The 21,090-nt window shown below is 44.0% G+C and overlaps 1 protein-coding gene and 2 non-coding genes across 3 annotated transcripts in view; 1 reads left to right on the top strand and 2 right to left on the bottom strand.

Annotated features, from left to right (window-relative positions):
• LOC126457067 (phosphatidylinositol 4-kinase beta) overlaps positions 1-21,090 on the bottom strand; it is a 261,997-nt gene that overhangs the window by 206,579 nt on the left and 34,328 nt on the right. The window lies entirely within an intron of this gene.
• On the bottom strand, positions 2,879-2,953 carry Trnas-cga (transfer RNA serine (anticodon CGA)). Its single transcript has one exon. It is a non-coding gene; the product is annotated as a tRNA-Ser (tRNA).
• On the top strand, positions 3,333-3,407 carry Trnas-cga (transfer RNA serine (anticodon CGA)). Its single transcript has one exon. It is a non-coding gene; the product is annotated as a tRNA-Ser (tRNA).

Genomic DNA, 21,090 nt, shown 5'->3' with positions numbered 1-21,090 from the left:
CAGAATGATTCTACTGCCGCCGCCAACGAAAACTTCGCTTAAGGAACCCGAAGAAGTTAGGACTCGTGCGGAAGCATATAAACAGTCGTCTTTCCGTCGCTCTATTTGCGACTGGAACAGGAAAGGGAATGACTAATAACGGTACAAGAAAACCTCCACCAAGCATCGTATCGCGGCTTGCGGAGAATGTATGTAGATGTATAAGCTGAGAGCAGCGTCGTCATACACATGAACTACATATCCTTCAGCTTCCCAGGACGGCAGCACGAATCTCACACTTACGCGACAGTTAGCAGAGACGAGTAACCGGATAAGTACGCCGCAAGTTGCTTTACGTGCTCGTATCATCACTTCCCCCGACACGAAGACGCCACGGCGGGCACTGGCTGGCGCGCGGTGCCTTCACAGAACTCCCAGACCGGCGGCTGCTCGGAACTTTCGCTATTCGCGCTGCTTGCGTTTGACGGCACTGAGCCAAATTATCTTTGCGGCCGTTAGGTTACATTGCCGTTATCTTTAGCTCTGCGTAACCCTTTGCTTAGCTCCCAACATATAATTAGAAACTTTCAAGAACGTCGGGTTATTTTGCCAGGCTGCGCTGTATTTTACAACTCGAAATCATTTCGCCCACTCTCTCCCACTGTTCACATCCATATTCTTTTTATTTCAGTCGGTGTTTAGCTGTGATCATGTCTCACGCATGTTTGAATCGCATACCCTATGATGCGAACTTGTATTATAAATAAATGCTATGAGATGAAGAATAGCATTTACACTACTGGTCATTAAAATTTCTACACCAAGAAGAAATGCAGATGATAAACGGGTAATCACTGGACAAATATATTATACTAGAACTGAGATATGATTACAATTTCACGCAATTTGGGTGCATAGATACCGAGAAATCAGTACCCAGAACAATCACCTCTGGCCGTAATAACGGCCTTGATACGCCTGGGAATTGAGTCAGAGCTCAGATGGCGTGTACAGGTACAGATGCCCATGCAGCTTCAACACCATAACACAGTTCATCAAGAGTAGTGACTGGCGTGTTGTGACGAGCCAGTTGCTCGGCCACCACTGACCAGACGTTTTCAATTGGTGAGAGATCTGGAGAATATGCTGGCCAGGGCAGCAGTCGAACATTTTCTGTATCCAGAAAGGCCCGTACAGTACCTGAAACATGCGGTCGTGCATCATCCTGCTGAAATGTAGGGTTTCGCAAGTATCGAATGAAGGGTAGAGCCACGGGTCGTAACACATCTGAAATGTAAAGTCCACCGCTCAAAATGCCGTCAATGCGAACAAGAGGTGACCGAGACGTGTAAGCAATGGCACCCCACACCATCACGTCGGGTGATAAGGCAGTATGGCGATGACGAATACACGCTTCCAATGTGCGTTCACCGCGATGTCGCCAAACACGGATGCGACGACCATCGTGATGCTGTAAACAGAACCTGGATTCATCCGAAAAAATGACGTTTTGCCATTCGTGCACCCAGGTTCGTCGTTGAGTACACCATTGCAGGCGCTCCTGTCTGTGATGCAGCGTCAAGGGTAACCGCAGCCATGGTCTCCGAGCTGATAGTCCATGCTGGTGCAAACGTCGTCGAACTGTTCGTGCGGATGGTTGTTGTCTTGCAAACGTCCCCTTCTGTTGACTCAGGGATCGAGACGTGGCTGCACGGTCCGTTACAGCCATGCGGATAAGATGCCTGTCATCTCGACTGCTAATGATAAGAGGCCGTTGGGATCCAGTACGGCGTTCCGTATTACCCTCCTGAACCCACCGATTCCATATTCTGCTAACAGTCATTGGCTCTCGACCAACGCGAGCAGCAATGTCGCGATCCGATGAACCGCAATGGCGATAGGCTACAATCCGACCTTTATCAAAGTCGGAAACGTGGTGGTACGCATTTCTCCTCCTCACACGAGGCATCACAACAACGTTTCACCAGGCAACGCCGGTCAACTGCTGTTTGTGTTTGAGAAATCGGTTGGAAACTTTCCTCATGTCAGCACGTTGTAGGTGTCACCACCGGCGCCAACCTTGTGTGAATGCTCTGAAAAGCTAATCATTTGCATATTACAGCATCTTCTTCCTGTCGGTTAAATTTCGCGTCTGTAGCACGTCATCATCGTGGTGTAGCAGTTTTAATGGCCAGTAGCGTAATACAAAGCGTCCTTCATCATAGGCGTCAGGTGTATTTCCTGTGGTGTTTCGGCACATATTTCCAATTTCGCTTTTTGCAATGTGTATTTGGAGTTAGTAATAATTCTGATCATTACGTCTTTCATGCGACGTCCAGTGTCGACGGAAAGCGTCAGTTTGTTTCTCTTTACAAACAAAATCATTTTTAAAGCTGATTTTTTTTCATCCTCATTCTATAGTGCGGTCCCAGATTAATCTAGTGCGATATCTGTCGTATGGATATGTGTCAACAGGGGCAGCAAAGCACGAAAAATAACCAGTACTCCAGTAGCGGCTGAGTAGCGTTGCTGCACGTCAGTGGCAATAAGTGCGAACCAAGATGGCGTTGTAGACGCTGGAGTACTGGTTATTTTTCATGTTGCACTTGACGACCATTTAGGAGGGACACCCGTACGCGGCGATCCCGTGACGGTTTTAGAAACCTTCACGGATGATGTAGAAGAGTAAATGTGTCCGTTTAAGGTAAGGGAAAGTTATAAGAGAAACTCGTTCTGATATCTGCGACGGTGGAATAGATGTTGATAAGATTGTAGTGTTGGCAACTTTTAGAGGCGGTCGTATTGGCCAAAACATGAAAAAAATCTACTAAACAAGGGCTCTAAAATGCTTATCTTAAGAGCTATCAGCACTTGAAACTTCCTGGCAGATTAAAACTGTGTGCCGGACCGAGACTCGAACTCGGGACCTTTGCCTTTCGCGGGCAAGTGCTCTACCAACTGAGCTATCCGAGCACGACTCACGCCCCGTCCTCACAGCTTTACTTCTGCCAGTACCTCGTCTCCTACCTTCCAAACTTTACAGAAGATCTCCTTCGCGGATAGCTCAATTGGTAGAGCACTTGCCCGCGAAAGGCAAAGGTCCCGAGTTCGAGTCTCGGTCCGGCACACAGTTTTAATCTGCCAGGAAGTTTCATATCAGCGCACACTCCGCTGCAGAGTGAAAACATCATTCTGGAAACATCCCCCAGGCTGTGGCTAAGCCATGACTCCGCAATATCCTTTCTTTCAGGAGTGCTAGTTCTGCAAGTTTCGCAGGAGAGCTTCTGTAAAGTTTGGAAGGTAGGAGACGAAGTACTGGCAGAAGTAAAGCTGTGACGACGGGGCGTGAGTCGTGCTCGGATAGCTCAGTTGGTAGAGCACTTGCCCGCGAAAGGCAAAGGTCCCGAGTTCGAGTCTCGGTCCGGCACACAGTTTTAATCTGCCAGGAAGTTTCATATCAGCGTACACTCCGCTGCAGAGTGAAAATCTCATTCTGGAAGCTATCAGCACTTGTTCTTCTCTGTACTTTGAACACTTTTCTTTTAATGCAAGGTCTCTGATTTCCATATTTTTGGAGGAAGCAATATAGACCAAGATAAGAAAAAATGTTGGTCGATGTGAGCTCTAAAAGACTTACCTTAGGATCTATGAGCACTTGTTCGTCTTCGCTTCTGTGACTACACGTCACTTCTACTGGGCAACTGACCATTTTACTGGACATGTTTACATGTTTTTCTTGTTTTGGTCCATACTGCCTCCTCTCAAAATACGGAAACCAAAGAACTTGCAACAAAAGAGACGTTTAATAGTATCTAAAATGACCTTAAGGTATCCAATTTAGAGCCCATGTTTACTAGACACTTTTTTCCTTGTTTTGGTCCCTACTACCACCTCTGAAAGTTGGCTACAATAAAAACTTAGCAACAACAGTACCGGTACATGTATTCTGTTGCCAGAGGTATCAGAACAACTTTCGACTAGGACTTTTCCGGTTCAGGATCCTTTACCTCAAACTGATACATTTATGCTTCCTAATCGTCGCTGAAGGTTTGTAACATCATCACGGAATTACCCTGCATATACGTAACAAGACCGTTTCCAAGACTGATTCATTAATCGCGAGGTGAAAGATTAGCAATGGGTACCGTTAAAGTACAAGAAACATGGTAACGAAAAAGTAATTCCGTCGAAATGAAAGTATAATTGATTACATGTGGGAGTCACATGAAATGTTAAACTGTAAGAACTAATTATCTTGGAGAACTGCATCAAACTAACCTTAAGGTTGGTGACCAGAACACTGATGCAGCTGCAGAGGAGTTTTTGCCACATGGTCTAAGCCTCCGAATGGTGCACTGCATTTGTATACCGGCGTGCATAAAGATGTGTCTCATGCGCTGATGAGACAAACCATTATGACTACCTTTCATAACGTGTTGGCCCACGCTAGGAAAATACAGCAGCTATTCTGCATTCCGTGGACTTGACTAGCTCTTAGTAGGTTTCCGGAGGCATGTCGCACTGGATGTCTAAGCAGAGGCGGCGCATTTCCCCTAAATTGCGGCTCGGTGGACTGAGGGCGCGAAGCTGGTGCCGTAATGCGTCCCTCGTATGTTTCGTCGGGTTCAGATCATGCGAATTTCGTCGTCAAAACATCGATGTGAGTTCACTATCACGCTCCTCAAACCACTGAAGCACAAGTCTAGCCATGTGACACGAACAGTTATCCGATTGGATGATGACATCGCCGTCCGGAAGATATCAAGCGTGAAGGGATACAGATGGTCCGCAATTATGTTCATATAATCCACAGCTGTCCTAGTGAATTCAGTTACAACCACATGTCTCACAGAAGCCCAAGTGAATGTCTCCCACAGCATAACATTGCCTCCACCGGCCTGCGTTTGTGGCGTGGTGTATGATATTTCGAGTAGCCGTTCTCTTGGATGACGGCGCATCCGAAAACAGTCAGCGACCTGCTGTAACAAGAAACGGCATTCTTCCGATAAAGAGACACGTTTCAATCGGTCCACAGTCCAATATCAATGATGCCATGAGCACTGTCATCGTAACTGACGATGTCTCTAGGTCAACTTGGGTACGGGTCAGCTGCAGAACCACACGTTCAACAAGTGCAGTGAACGGTGTGTTGCGAAACACTTGTGTCTACATCAGCATTGTACTCTGTTTTGAAACGTGCCATAGGTCACCCATCCATCTTTACACAGCAATCAAGCCTCGAACCACCACGTTCTGTGAAGAGTGATGGACACCAATACCTGGCCGCCTACGTGTGGTTTCATCGTCCTTCACCTACTCTCCACTGATTGTCACGTGCTATCAGTCGACAAACTTCGCCGTATCCGACATGGTCGTTCACGGGCGCCGGGCCATAACAATATGCCCTTCATCAGAGTCGTTTAAGGTAACTTGCCTGTGAACACCTGAAAAATTACTACCAATTTTCATAAAGTTTACACGGCTCTATCTAAGAAACGTGAACTCTTAGTAGGATGAAAATTGTAGGACAATAGGAGTGCTTCTCGCTAAACATTTTGACGTGCAGTTAGTCACATCAGTTCTCACGTTGGATTTATTACAACATTTTTGGTGAGGATAAGTTAACTATTTTTTTTTATTTATCGGTCCACACATTGAATCTATGCAATGACTACCTTACTTAGATGCCTGAAACTTCAAGCATACGTTAACAACACGTCTATCTAAAAATTAGACCACAATCAAGTCATTTCAACCACAAGTTTTTAATGTAGAAATATTTATATCTGATAATCAAAAATAACGTTACTTCTTTCTGATTAATCAGTATGTATTTTTCTCCCTGTTGATTGTATGTGCGTCTCTGTAGTCTCCAAATAGAACCCTGCAACATCCCAAAAAATTTTAGACCTCTAGCGCAAATAAATACTTTGTGCAAAAAATAAACATGCCAGAAAATTTAATAATCGGAAAATTCAATTTAAAGTTATATTTAATCTATGGTCCCCCTCTGTTCTTCCCGATACACTCCAGTTGCATAATCTTCTTGGTTTACATATTTCTCATCTTCTCGCATCTTTTTCTTGCTTCTCCTCGTTATCCTGGCGTCCTTAAATGCCTCAAAGATCCACTTTTCAGCTTCGGCCACTCTCATGGAATCAATTGCCAAACAGTAATTGTCTCATATGAGACTCAGAATATGTTCCTAGTAACTCTAGAACTTCACACCTGTTAATTGCCCTACATTAAAACAAATCACAGGCATAATAACTTTCGAGAATGACAAAACAGCAGCAACTCGAATCACAAACAAGTTGATAAGGAAAACAACCCTGCAAAACCATATCACATACAAGGGAAACGTAAGAACATCGCAAGGCGTATCTTCTAACAGGACGGTCAACTTGAAAAACAGTTGTACAGTATATGTTTCTCGAAAAGGAGTCTAATGACAACACTGACATGTGAAAACAGCGGAAACAAGGGTGTGAAAGCACACCGAGAAATCTTTTTAAGTTTACTTTCAAACTAATTCCTGATGTCCAATCCGCCGGCCAGGGTGGCCGTGCGGTTCTAGGCGCTAGTCTGGAACCGCGTGACCGCTACGGTCGCAGGTTCGAATCCTGCCTCGGGCATGGATGTGTGTGATGTCCTTAGGTTAGTTAGGTTTAAGTAGTTCTAAGTTCTAGGGGACTGATGACCTCAGAAGTTATGTCCCATAGTGCTCAGAGCCATTTTTTTATGTCCAATCCAATTATTTTAACCAACATTTTGTTCAAAAATTAAATATGGATTTAAGACGAAAGAGAAAAATCGATTTTTATAAGCGGATTCACAGGCGAGTTACCTTAAATCAGTGGGTTTTCCACATTTGCGGCCGTTACCGTCGGTGGAGTGATTCCCCATTTGTCTCTGCTCCACTTGTATATGCGTCTGCAACGTCAACATTAAACTCGCGGTGGGCGGTGGTCATAGTGTTTTGGCTTATCAGCCACCTGAACAAGAAGTGACTGGAAGCAGAGTGACCGACAGCTGTAACATTCAAAATGAATTTAATATACTTGTAGTGACAGAAAGCTCGTAACTGTAGCTTGAAGCCTGAAACCCGTCTTCGAACGTATCAAGTTAAAAAAGTGACCCGTTATTGTATTTCTTTAAGCTGGCAGCGGCAGCAGAAGGCGTGTTACACGTGCAGTGACGGCCACGCCCTTTCGGCTACGCCGTCTGGCCCTGCCCGTGCTTCCCCCATTTCCCGTCGCCGCCGCCCAAACCTCCCCCCCCCCCCGCTCCCCCTTCATCCGCTCACTGCTTCATTCTCCACCCCCACCTCTCAACGCTCCGTCATCGCCCCTGTTCCGGTCCATCTCAGGCTTCCGCCCCTCCTGTCGACCGGAGGTCGCTCCGGAAAGCTTTGTGCTTTCGAGACCAGACTCACGTGGCCGGTGGGTTGACTGCTGGAGTGACGTCACTGCTGTGGCATGTCCGGCGCCACGGTAGCAGAAGCAAAAACAAACTTGTTTACTCCACGTCTGATGCATCTTATTATCCTATTACGTGTTCCTCAAGACGGAATAGGCAATACTGCTGGCGTCTTTCTTTCTGTTTTTTATTTGCTTCTTTTTTCGAAGTACATCATACGTGACTTTCCAGACGGAAGACTGGTTTTATGCAGCTCTACACGCAAGTCTGCCCTCTTCATCCCTTCAAACCTCCTAACTAGAGCCAACCGTTGGTGTCCCTCTACAATCTTTTCCCCTTATACTTCTCAGATTACCAAATTGAAGATCCTTTGATGCATCAGTACGTGTCCTGTCAAAGCTTCTCTTCTTTTAGTAAAGTTGTGCCATAAATTTCTTTTATTCGTATTTCTATCCACGACCTCTTCATTAGTTATACCGATGTAATTCTCAGCTTTCTACTGTAGCACCACATTTAAAAACCTTCTATTACCTTTTTCGTTTTTTTTTTTAAATAAAATCCGCCTTGAATGAGATTTTCACTATGCAGCGGAGTGTGCGCTGATATGAAACTTCCTGGCAGCTTAAAACTGCGTGCCGGACCGAGACTCGAACTCGGGACCTTTGTCTTTCGCGGGCAAATGCTCTACCAACTGAGCTACCCAAGCACGACTCACGCCCCGTCCTCACAGCTTTTCTTCCGCCAGTACCTCGTCTCCTACCTTCCAAACTTTACAGAAGCTCTCCTGCGAACCTTGCAGGACTAGTGTTCAATTGTCCAATATTTACGCTCCTTACACCAAGCGAGGCGTCGTTTGGCATTTACCGGCGTGATGTGTGGATTATGAGCAGCCTCTCGACCGTGAAATCCAAGTATTCTCACCTCCCGCGTAACTGCCATAGTACTTGCATAGCACTCTGGTGCAGTTTAGAAGTCCTGTGTGATGATCTGGATAGATGTCTGCCTATTACACATTACGACCCTCTTCAACTGTCGGCGTTCTCTGTCAGTCCACAGACGAGGTCGGCCTATACTCTTTTGTGCTGTACGTGTCCCTTCACGTTTCCACTTCACTATCAGATCGGGAACAGTGGACCTAAGGATGCTTAGGAGTGTGGAAATCTCGCGTAGAGATGTGTGACACAAGTGACACCCAATCATCTGACAACTTTAGAAGTCTGTGAGTTCCGCGGAGCGCCCCATTCTGCTCTCTCACGATGTCTAATGACTACTAAGGTCGCTGATATGGAATACCTGGCAGTAGGTGGCAGGACAATGCACCTAATATGAAAACCGTATGTTTTTGGGGATGTCCGGATACTTTTGATCACATAGTGTATGTGTATGATTTCGTTACCTCTTCGACAGTCGGTTACTCTCCTGTCGAAGATAAAACTGGATATTATCGAAAGCTCGGAATTCCTTAACGAATTAGCGCGGCAAATGGACAAAGAAATTTAATACAGGTCCTCCACGAAATTTTTCCTAGTTGTATTACCGTCTTTGTGGACATTAGTCAGTTGTTACCTGATGATAGCGAACTAAGTCGAAAACAGGTTAGTAATAGACAAATTTTAGTGGAAGAAAATGCGTAGTTCAGATTTAACTGTTATTACTCAGGCTCTTGGCCCCAGACACACTGTTAGCTGCCCCTGTTAGTTACTTAGTTAATCACACATACATTTTGGATGATATTTTTCATCGAAATAACGTCGAACAAATCAGTTTGTGGGATGTGTATACCTGATTACTTTCTATAAGCCGCTACTTGCTGGCCATTTACAATTTCCAGAATCGCACATTGGTCCAACTTTAACATTAATTACCACATTATTTTGCACTCAGCTCATGCAGTTATACTTAAAACTAACTCTTATTTTTTTAAGGTCTGTAGGACAGGAAAAGCCCAGGATAAATTATTTTAAAGTAGATTTAAAATTTACTTTACTACCCATTAGATATTTTATGTTGTTCGGCAAATGACAAAAAAATTGTTGATGCATATTTAACTTTTTTCTGAGCCACTGTCCCCAGGTATTGCAGCTGGAATGTTGAAATTTCACAACGATATAGTTTAAAGTTTGCGATACAGAGGGCAATTTGTTTTCACGGGCAGCTCTAGCGAGAGAAACGTGAACTACGAAAGAAATATGGCGCGCTTGTTACTACCGTCAAGTTCTACATCTACATTCATCTACATTTATACTCCGCAAGCCACCCAAAGGTGTGTGGCGGAGGGCATTTTACGTGCCACTGTCATTACCTCCCTTTCCTGTTCCAGTCGCGTATGGTTCGCGGGAAGAACGACTGTCTGAAAGCCTCCGTGCGCGCTTTAATCTCTCTAATTTTACATTCGTGATCTCCTCGGGAAAACCTGTAGAGCAATCTACACCGCCATGCAGAGCGCCTCTCTTGCAGTCTCTCCCACTTGAGTTTATTAAACATCTCCGTAACGCTATCACGGTTACCAAATAACCCTGTGACGAAACGCGCCGCTCTTCTTTGGATCTTCTCTATCTCCTCCGTCAAACCGATCTGGTACGGATCCCACACTGATGAGCAATACTCAAGTATAGGTCGAACGAGAGTTTTGTAAGCCACCTCCTTTGTTGATGGACTACATTTTCTAAGCACTCTCCCAATGAATCTCAACCTGGTACCCGCCTTACCAACAATTAATTTTATATGATCATTCCACTTCAAATCGTTCCGCACGCATACTCCCAGATATTTTACAGAAGTAACTGCTACCAGTGTTTGTTCCGCTATCATATAATCATACAATAAAGGATCCTTCTTTCTATGTATTCGCAATACATTACATTTGTCTATGTTAAGGGACAGTTGCCACTCCCTGCATCAAGTGCCTATCCGCTGCAGATCTTCCTGCATTTCGCTACAATTTTCTAATGCTGCAACTTCTCTGTATACTACAGCATCATCTGCGAAAAGCCGCATGGAACTTCCGACACTATCTACTAGGTCATTTATATATATTGTGAAAAGCAATGGTCCCATAACACTCCCCTGTGGCACGCCAGAGGTTACTTTAACGTCTGTAGACGTCTCTCCATTGATAACAACACGCTGCGTTCTGTTTGCTAAAAAGTCTTCAATCGAGCCACACAGCTGGTCTGATATTCCGTAGGCTCTTACTTTGTTTATCAGGCGACAGTGCGGAACTGTATCGAACGCCTTCCGGAAGTCAAGGAAAATAGCATCTACCTGGGAGCCTGTATCTAATATTTTCTGGGTCTCATGAACAAATAAAGCGAGTTGGGTCTCACACGATCGCTGTTTCCGGAATCCATGTTGATTCCTACATAGTAGATTCTGGGTTTCCAGAAACGACATGATACTCGAGCAAAAAACATGTTCTAAAATTCTACAACAGATCGACGTCAGAGATATAGGTCTATAGTTTTGCGCAACTGCTCGACGAGAAGAGCAGCAGAGTAGCTCGATATTTGTGGGCCAAAGGGCATAAACCGAGTGAAATTCGCATCCACATACGTGGCATGTATGTTGACGACTGTATGGACCGTAGCAATGTCACCAAGTGGTATGTACACCTTAGTGATTCGCCTTGCTCCGGGTGACCGGGAACAGTTGCAACCACGCAGGATGTCGGAGCCACTCAGGCAGCAATTTTGAACGACCGGTATGTACAACTGCGAACATTACCGCAGCAGTTCAACATTTCTCATGGTGCGGTGTACGATATTGTTCAGGAGACGTTGAAATTTCGTAAAGTTAGTGCTCGCTGGTTGCCTAAGAATTGACACACAACCACAAGGGTCAGCGAATGATGACAAGCTTGGATCACTTAACGCTTTGTGCAGCAGAAGGGCGTAAATTTCTGAAAGGAGACGTCCCTGGTGACAAGTCGTGGGCGTACCACTGCATGCCCGAAACCAAGCATGCTTCTGGTGAGTGGAAACCGCTGGTTCCCCAGAACAAAAAGAATTCAAAGTGACTCAGTCTGCTAGGAAAGTGCATGTGACAGTATTTTGGGATATGCATGGTGTGTTACTGGTGGACTTGGCTGAACACGGGACCACTGTGAATGCTGCATGCTTCATTAAAACTTTGGTTAAGTGTCGTGGCCTTCGTGACAAGCACCACAACATTGATGCTGACTGCTCCTGGTTGTGAGAAAATCGCCAAATTTGGTTGGGAGGTGCTGCAGCATTCACTATACACCCCGGACCTAGCACAGTCCGGCTTTCATCTATTTGGCCCAAGGAAGAAATTCCTGGCCGGCCAGCGCTTTGCAACAGATGCAGCAGTGAAATCGGCAGTTCACAGATGGCTGTACTCCAACCAAACGGAATTCTACGACCAGAGCATATTCAGTCTGGTACCATGATGGGAGAAGTGTGTTGAGAACGTTGGTAACTATGTAGAAAAGCAGTTAAAAGACGTAATTTCGTTTGCGATTTTTTTATTTTATTACGTATTAAACTTTTTGGTAGTAAAATTATTGTGCATTACTTTCCGATCCTCCCTCGTAGTTATTAGTTTTCTTCAACTGTAGTGTGCATAGACATCACTATTCTTCTCAAAGTTTTGTATGGACCATTATATATATAATGGTCCTACTCTGTTCTAATTTCTTTCAAGACTGTCCGTAGCCTGATTCTAACTGTTAAAATGTCCCCTCTCAGTCTATTAATGGCAGGGATTTTGCCCTATGAGCTTGAGCTCCCACCCCCCACCCCTTATACTCTTTTTGCCAGATGCTCATTAAACTGAGCGGTAAATATGTTTTGCTGGTGTTCTACGATTTCCGCTATTTTGTGTGTGAAGACTAGAGATTTTCTTCCCCCTCCCATGCACTTCATACTAGTTTGCGGAGGAGAGATGTAAACGTAGAAACGTTGTAAAGATACAAACTGCCTCTTAGAAAATACATGTGCCAAAAGCGGAACCGTGTGTCGAAATATGTGACCGAGAAAGAAGGTTCTGATATGTCTTGACAGAAGGGCGGCAGCGTAATTGCTTTAGTCTGTCTGCTCTGCCGGTCATACAGCTTCAGTGACAACCGGTTTTTAGCGGAGATAAAGTGACAAGGACAAGGATAATGTCAAAACGCCTTCGGAATTCTGCTCGTGCAGCTGACCTTCAATTCAGCCTTTCAAAAGGCACATGTTCCCCTCTGTAAGGGAATTTCCTGTCTGTCGTTATGATCAATCCTATACACTTCAACTGAAAAATGTGTGTTCCGAATACACAAAGCATCCGATTACACCGTGCGGATTATTGTGCTTGTCGATTACGCGAGCATATTTCAGCAGTTAAAAAAAGAACGAAGCTTGAAGTATTCAGTTACACAATTACAACGAATATTTTCGTTTAGAATACACTCCTAAGCACATCACTTAGGTTTTACAGCTCAATCACAATGAGGGCACCAATGCGGCGTCGGACGTCCCTGAAATATTTTTCCATTTTTTCTTATTTCATCTGCAAGTAATAGTGGACACATTATCCTTGTAGCTTCCTCACGGCCGTTTTCTTGTCTATATCTTTGGTTAGCTCTTTCCCTAGAAGCTACAGTTCGATAGTTTCCAACACGTTATTCCGAGAGAGTAAAAAAAAATGGTTCAAATGGCTCTGAGCACTACGGGACTTAACATCTGAGGTCATCAGTCCCCTAGAACTTAGAACTACTTAAACCTAACTAATCTAAGGACATCACACACATCCATGCTCGAGGCAGGATTCTAACCTGCGACCGTAGCGGTCGCGCGGCTCCAGTCTGTAGCGCCTAGAACCTCTCGGCCACTATAACACCACGTTCAAACTCACTTAAATCTTGATAACCTGTTATTGTAGCAGCTGTAACCGATCTAAAAACTGCGCCAAACACTTGTTGTCCTATATTGGCATTGCCGACCACGGGGCCGTATTCTGCCTGTTTACAGATCTCTGTATTTGAATACGCATTCGTATACCAGTTTCTTTGGCTCTTCAGTGTATGTAGTATACTGTGTATTTATTTAAATAATTTAAAATCTTTGTTTGTAATTACTAATAAATGCTTATGTATGTTACCATAGTTGTTGAATTCTATTAATTTAAAACATCGAAAATACTATCACTAACGACGTTTTAAATCAATAACTCAAAATGCGCATGGTAGCTGCAAAGACAGATTTTCAATATCTTTCATAACTATAAATCAATTACGGACACTATGGTACACAAATGAACAATTTACAGTGTATTTGTTTACGTTGGCGGTCAACTAACAGCCCCAGTTTCAGAAAGATAAGCGCTTCCTTTCTCGCATGAGTGTCTTCTGGTAGTTTACATTTTTAGCAGAAAACTTCTAGCGAGTCCAGTAAATAAAAAAAATAAAAAAAACTGAACATCATTCAAGTGCGTGGTTTTGAGAGCTTTGAGACAGGAATTCTTATCATATCTCGTAGGTTAACATATTTCTAGCACGCTTGAAAGCAGATGCTTGTACTTGGTCTCCCTCTGATTACTACCACTGGACGCCGGAACAAAGGAGGTTCGGCACAAAGTCACTGTGTTCGAACGTGTAGGAGGATACCTGCATCTCAAGATTAATGTGTGCCTATGAAATGCACCCTCCCAACAAGTAACAATAAAAGAGATTGACAGACCTAAAGAAATACACTCGTAGGCACCCAATCCTCTGTTCCAGTCGAGACCTTTTCTTTGAAAATAGCCCATTTAAGTTAGGTAACGGAAACGTCACGCGGCAGGATAAACTCGAAGAGGTTGCACGTACGCAGTTTTACTGTGCCGCAATTGTAGCGCGCCTGAGCAACTTAAGCCACCTCAGATAGGCCCCTTGTTATTTTTGTTTATTTTCGGCGCAGTGTGTAAGCCCCTGGCCTACCGGTATCTCCTGTGAATCACAGAGGGTAAACAGCGGCAGTTCGAGGTGACAGTATACAGACCTGCGGGTCCCGAGAATTTGAGTCACGACATGGCCAGTGATAATTAACACTCCTTAGCTACGCCGAGCTGAACGCCGACCTCTCGAGATTTCTCCGTCACTCGCTGTAAAGCTAGTTCTGCCGCTTCGAGGCCCATCCGTGTCGCTTGTTCTCCACTTGCATTAGAGAATTTCATTTCGTTTTCGGGGTTCCAAGTAAAGAATGTCCTGACCAAGAAGAGGCCGTTATAGACGGAACGTTGACGTCGATACAGTTGGCCTCGGATGTGCTTTTCTCGGTGGCGGAGGCCTGACATTTAATGACTGCCAAACGGGACCAGGTAAACTTACAGACTGTTGTTATCTCAGAATCTGCTGCTGCGATTCAAACGGGGTGCAAAGGAACTGAAAAATGGGTCAGAGGCAAAGGTAACGTCAGGAGTGCCACATAGAAGTGTGATAGGACTGGTTCAGCTCTCAATATGGCTCTGATCACTATGGGACTTAACTTCTAAGGTCATCAGTCCCCTAGAACTTAGAACTACTTAAACCTAACTAACCTAAGGACATCACACACATCCATGCTCGAGGCAGGATTCGAACCTGCGGCCGTAGCGGTCGCGCGGTTCCAGACTGTAGCGCCTAGAACCGCTCGGCCACTCCGGCCGGCTCTCGATATGGATATACCATCTGTTAGATAGGGTAGGTAGTAGCGACCTGAAACTGTTTGCTGGTGACGATTCAGTTCGAAGTGGACAGAATTCCAATACTGTGGAATTAATGGAAGCTTGTTTGATATGCGGATAAATATAACATATAATTTATATGCGGATAAATAACATATAAATGCAGATGGGCCGGACGCGGTGGCCGTTCGGTTCTGGGCACTTCAGTCCGGAACCGCGTGACTGCTGCGGTCGCAGGTTCGAATCCTGCCTCGGGCATGGATGTGTGTGATGTCCTTAGGTTAGTTAGGTTTAAGTAGTTATAAGTTCTAGGGGACTGATGACCTCAGATGTTGAGTCCCATAGTGTTCAGAGCCATTTGAATCATTTTGAACCAATGCAGATGGGAAGGAGAAACATTCCTGTAACGTTCGGATGCTACAGTAATAGCACTCTTCTTGACGCAGTCGCGTAGATTAAATATCTAGACGTAGCGTTGTGAAACTACAAGAAATGAAACAAGGGCAGACCATTTGTACGGAAGGCGAATGATCTGCTACGACTTATTTCAGTGGTCTGGGAAAGTTTCGCATTCCTATGAAGGATATAGCGTACAGAACAGTTGGGGTACTTGGGTGTTGCCCAAGTGTTTGTGATCCTAAACTCTTTCTTATCTTTTTTTTTTGCTATCTACATAATACATGAATTGTTAGTTTTACGCGTTTCAATTTCCTAATTGAATCGGTGAGTTGGAAAAGGGGTCATGTCCACCTTTTTTCAACGTACATTTATCGGAGATACATTATCTTTGTATGTGTACGCTTCGTCTGTTATAACGAGGGGTCATATCCCATCAACAGAAGTGCTCATTAGATGACTATTGAGTTAGAGAAGGGGCCATGTTCGGATGTGACCTGTCAGTGAAGTTTCAGATATTGTAAGGTTTTCATATGTTTTCAGCTATTGTAAGTAAATCACCTTTACTGTACTGGTACAAAGATGACTGAGAACTTTGCACTAGTGACTTTGTGTACAGTTTTATCTATGGTTCACTTGCTAGTCAGTTGTGCAGCGCTGAGGCATTCTTATTTGAGGCACAGTAGCGAGCAGTTGAGGTTTTCAGAAAATGAAATCTGTTATTTGTGAATCTGGGAGAAAATAATTGGAATACTTTATTATGGAGATGAAAATTTGTTCATAAAGCTATTTTATTCTTTGTATTAGTGAAGAAGATTTTTGAAAGGGTTTTAAAGGTATCCCACGCGTGCACAAGAATAAGATGCTTGTTTGTCAGAATTATTAATTAAAGGAAATCTTTGTCGCTCAGTTAACTATTAATATTATGACTAGTGTTAATTTGATCTCTGTTTTCATTATGTCACAAATTACACAGTTGGTTGAAATGCCTGTAATTTTTTTTTAATGGGAGAATTTCGCAGTGGTTAGAGTCCTCTTATGTTGTAGTGTCCTTTTTTTACAATAACCGGAGTTTAATTTTTCAAGAACGATTTGCTTTGAAGTAAAACCCACCTCCATCATTCTCAGTAATGTTTTGAATATTTTGTCGTCCGTGCATAGCACGTTACGCCACACGCAGCAACAGATTGTTTCTGGGGAAAAAATCGTATAGATTTTTTTCTTTAAGTGCTGCAACTGCTCATTAGCATTCTCTTTCGAGAACGTCAGTACGTCAGACACAAAATAACATGCTGAGCTAGAGGTAAGTCACTTTTATTTTAGGGCAGATCTCACCTTGCATTATTATGAAAAAAAAACATACGTAGAATTATCAGGTGTTGTGCTAACAATAAGCAAGCAGATTAATTTCCAGTGAACAGTATCGGTAATTTCATACAGTTATTTTTGATTAGTGACTTATTTTTGCAGTTATTCCAAATCAAATATTGCACTTCATATCACGCAACATGCGTAATCTACTTCGGTGTTGAGTTTCAGGAACATAATTTTCATTGATCAGACGCTTAGTTTCTTTTGTTAGTTAAATAGATTCATTTTCATTATTTCTAGTTCTATTTTTTTACAGTTTATAGTTTTGTTTCACGACACTGTTCAGGGCCACCCATCTCAGTATTGCTCAGCAGCTGAACATGATATCTAAAGTACAAGTGACACGGGGAAAAAGTTTCGACATCAAAATGTTTCAGTGTTCATACATATAGAAAAATTTTCTATAGGATGCTTACAATATCTACGTACGACCACTTCATTTTCGTAGCGATTCTCCTGGAATTATTGAAGCCAGGCATTTCATTGATGAATTCACTGCTTTCCAATGGAAGACAGATCTTCCAGATAAACAAGTACATGTGGACCTCTTCCTATAAAAAAGAGGAAACTACACGAAGTAAAGAAAACTCTGCTATATGTCCCGGACGAGCAGAATCATTTTACAACAGCTATTTGCCAGTGGCCAGTGAAAGACGGACAAAGCATATCCACCATTGTCTTCTTGGCTATATTTTGATTGTGACTGCATTTTGGAAAATTTATGAATAAACCCCTACGCTAAAAAAACACTCTCTTACTGGTATAATAAAGAGGAACAAACCTTCCGCTGCAAACAGAGCGCTAGTTTCCTCATCAGCATCATACGGTTCGAAAAAAAAGGTCATTTCAACACAATCAGACTTGATTATTGATCAGCCGGCCGGGGAGACCGAGCGGTTCTAGGCGCTACAGTCTGGAACCGCACGACCGCTACGGTCGCAGGTTCGAATCCTGCCTCGGGCATGTATGTGTGTGATGTTCTTAAGTTAGTTAGGTTTAATTAGTTCTAAGTTCTAGGGGCTGATGACCTGAGATGTTAAGTCCCATAGTGCTCAGAGCCATTTGAACCATTTGATATTGTAAAAATACGAACTGTCGTAGTCAGTAGGTGGCAGATCGTTTCTAGAAGGCAGCAAATAAAATAATAAATCCACAACAGGTCGGAAGCAATTCAGAGGTCTGCTCTAGATTTTTTACAGGTCCATTCGATCAGAGCAAGAGAGCTGTCAGATAGGATTCCTTGGAGGAAAGAAGACCATTTTTCCTCAGAACGCTATTGAGGGAGTTTGAAGAGCCACCGTTTGAGACAGGCTGCAGAACAATTCTACTCCCTCCAATATCTCTACTGTAACGGCAAAACGGAGATTTAGGGCTCGCACAGCGGCATTCAGACAATGATTTTTTCCTCGCTCTATCTGGTGAAATTAACTAGCAGTAGTGCAAGGTACAGCACAGAAACTTGCGGAGCACAGCCGTGAATTTGCTTTCTCGTATGACGCTGAAGATCTAATGGATAGTGCTCTTCACGGTTTTCTCAACAGATCTAAGGCTTCAATGTGGTCATCGCGAAACTGAATATTAAAATTAACTGCTCCTTCTTTGGGGATGTCAAACTAAACTCTCTTATGGAGCATTGTCGTTGTTCCCCGCCACTAGACTTCACATAATTAGTTGCCCATGCCTCACTGACTATTTCGACCGATGTGAAAATATGGCTAGATGAATTTAATGAATGAAATATGTACGCCAGATGAACGTTTCTCAAAAATTTCCCCGAAAGAGTAACAGTGCATGTGATTCGAAACGGAAATGCTCTGGACTGAAGGACATTGGTTCGATCGGACACTGCGAACCTGATAGAAACTGCGTATCTTATTTAATACATTTCAGTGCACAATTATATTACACTACTGGCCATTAGAATTGCTACACCACGAAGATGACGTGCTACAGACGCGAAATTTAACCGACAGGAAAAAGATGTGATATGCAAATGGTTAGCTTTTCAGAGCATTCACACAAGGTTGGCGCCGGTGGCGACACCTACAACGTGCTGACATGAGGAAAGTTTCCAACCGATTTCTCATACACAAACAGCAGTTGACCGGCGTTGCTTGGTGAAACGTTGTTGTGATGCCTCGTGAAAGGAGGAGAAATGCGTATCATCACGTTTCCGACTTCGATGAAGGTCGGATTGTAACATATCACGATCGCGGTTTATCGTATCGCAACATTGCTGCTCGCGTTGGTCGAGATCCAATGACTGTTATCAGAATATGGAATCAGTGGGTTCAGGAGGGTAATACGGAACGCCGTGCTGGATCCCAACGGTCTCATATCACTAGCAGTCGAGAAGACAGGCATCTTATCCGCATGGCTCTAACGGATCGTGCAGCCACGTCTCGATCCCTGAGTCAGCAGATGGAGACGTTTGCAAGACAACATCTATCTGCACGAACAGTTCGACGAGGTTTGCAGCAGCATGGGCCATCAGCTCGGAGACCACGGCTGCGCTCACCCTTGACGCTGCATCACAGACAGGAGCGCCTGCGACGGTGTGTTCAACGGCGAATCTGGGTGCACGAATGGCAAAACGTCATTTTTTCTGATGAATCCAGGTTCTGTTCACAGCATCATCATGGTCGAATCCGTGTTTGGCGACATCGCGGTGAACGAACATCGGAAGCGTTTATTCGTCATCGCCATACTGGCGTGTGACCCAGCGTGATGGTATGGGGTGCCATTGGTTACACGTCTCGGTCACCTCTTGTTCGCAATGACGGCACTTTGAACAGTGGACGTTACATTTAAGATTTGTTACGACCCGTGGCTGTACCCTTCATTCGATCCCTTCGAAACCCTACATTTCAGCAGGATAATGCACGACCGCATGTTGCAGGTCCTGTACGGATCTTTCTGAAAACAGATTGCTGCCCTGGCCAGCACATTCTCCAGGTCTCTAACCAATTGAAAACGTCTGGTCAATGGTGGCCGAGAAACTGGCCCGTCACAATACGCCAGTCACTACTGTTGATGAACTGTGGTATCGTGTTGAAGCTGAATGGGCAGCCGTACCTGTACACGCCAACCAAGCTCTGTTTGACTCAATGCGCAGGCGTATCAAGGCCGTTATTAGGGCCAGAGGTGGTTGTTCTGGGTACTGATTTCTCAGGATCTATGCACCCAAATTGCGTGAAAATGTAATCACATGTCAGTTCTAGTATAATATATTTGTCCAATGAATACCCATTTATCATCTGCATTTCTTCTTGGTGTAGCTATTTTCATGGCCAGTAGTGTAATAAAAACACATTAAAATCCGACGAGTATGAACAGAGTGTTTATCCTCGTGGTTCGCTGCGGCGACGATGACGTCAGTGGCGCACTGAGGCAGTGTCGGAGGCAGGGGGTCACCCTTGACTGCTGCGGCTCGGGCCGCACGGCACGTTTCCGTGTAGAAGTGGCCTCTTGTCCTACTACGAAAACCGATTGCCTTCTTTTGACGGTCAGCTTCAAAGAATCTGCTGCAGTGGCTGCCAACCTAGCTGTTTCCGTCGGCACGCTCCTCTCACTGCAACGAACGGCAAAAGAATGAGTCGGTATTATATTTCCCGGTAAATTCTATTCTTCATGAGGCCTGACAATATCTCAATCTTTTTTCGCCGACTTTGATCTTGACGAACTTGCTTGGCTGTCACTTCCTATCAAAAGAAGCCGCCAGTGTACAAAATCAACCTGACAAAGGTCATCCGGAAAGCGTTAGCTAATCTTTTGTCTCTAACAATAATTGTTTCTCATCTCATGATCTATCACCCTACGATACCTGTCGCAAAGACGCTGTGAATGCAGTGGCAATGTTTTATATATGTAACATTGTCATAATATGTTGCTTTGTGGCGTATCAAACTATTTGTATCAATACAGCATGATCACAGACACGGGGCAGATAATTAGCACGCTTGAACGAGGTAGCAATACTAACAAAATTTTTCGAGTGAAGGTGGATTGCAAAGGAAACCTGATGCTTCAACGGGAAACAAGGCAACTAATCTGAGCTTGTACCATAAATATGCGGAAGTATCTGAAGTATGTGTAGTATCTAGAAACACTCGAAAGACGTTCGCCTAGGGAAAAACTTAAAAGTATTTTGAAAAATGGCCAGAACAGATAATTTCAAGTATTTGGCGTATATTGTGTTTTAATAATAAAAAAAAGATGAAAAAGATTTAAAGTCCTATCGACAATAGGGTCATTACAGGCGGAGCATATATTCAGATTCGGGGACGA

Source organism: Schistocerca serialis, chromosome 2 (assembly GCF_023864345.2).
Source record: "Schistocerca serialis cubense isolate TAMUIC-IGC-003099 chromosome 2, iqSchSeri2.2, whole genome shotgun sequence".
Lineage (NCBI taxonomy): Eukaryota > Metazoa > Arthropoda > Insecta > Orthoptera > Acrididae > Schistocerca > Schistocerca serialis.
The sequence above is the reverse complement of the archived record's forward strand: the minus strand, read 5'-3'. Positions and strand labels throughout refer to the sequence as shown.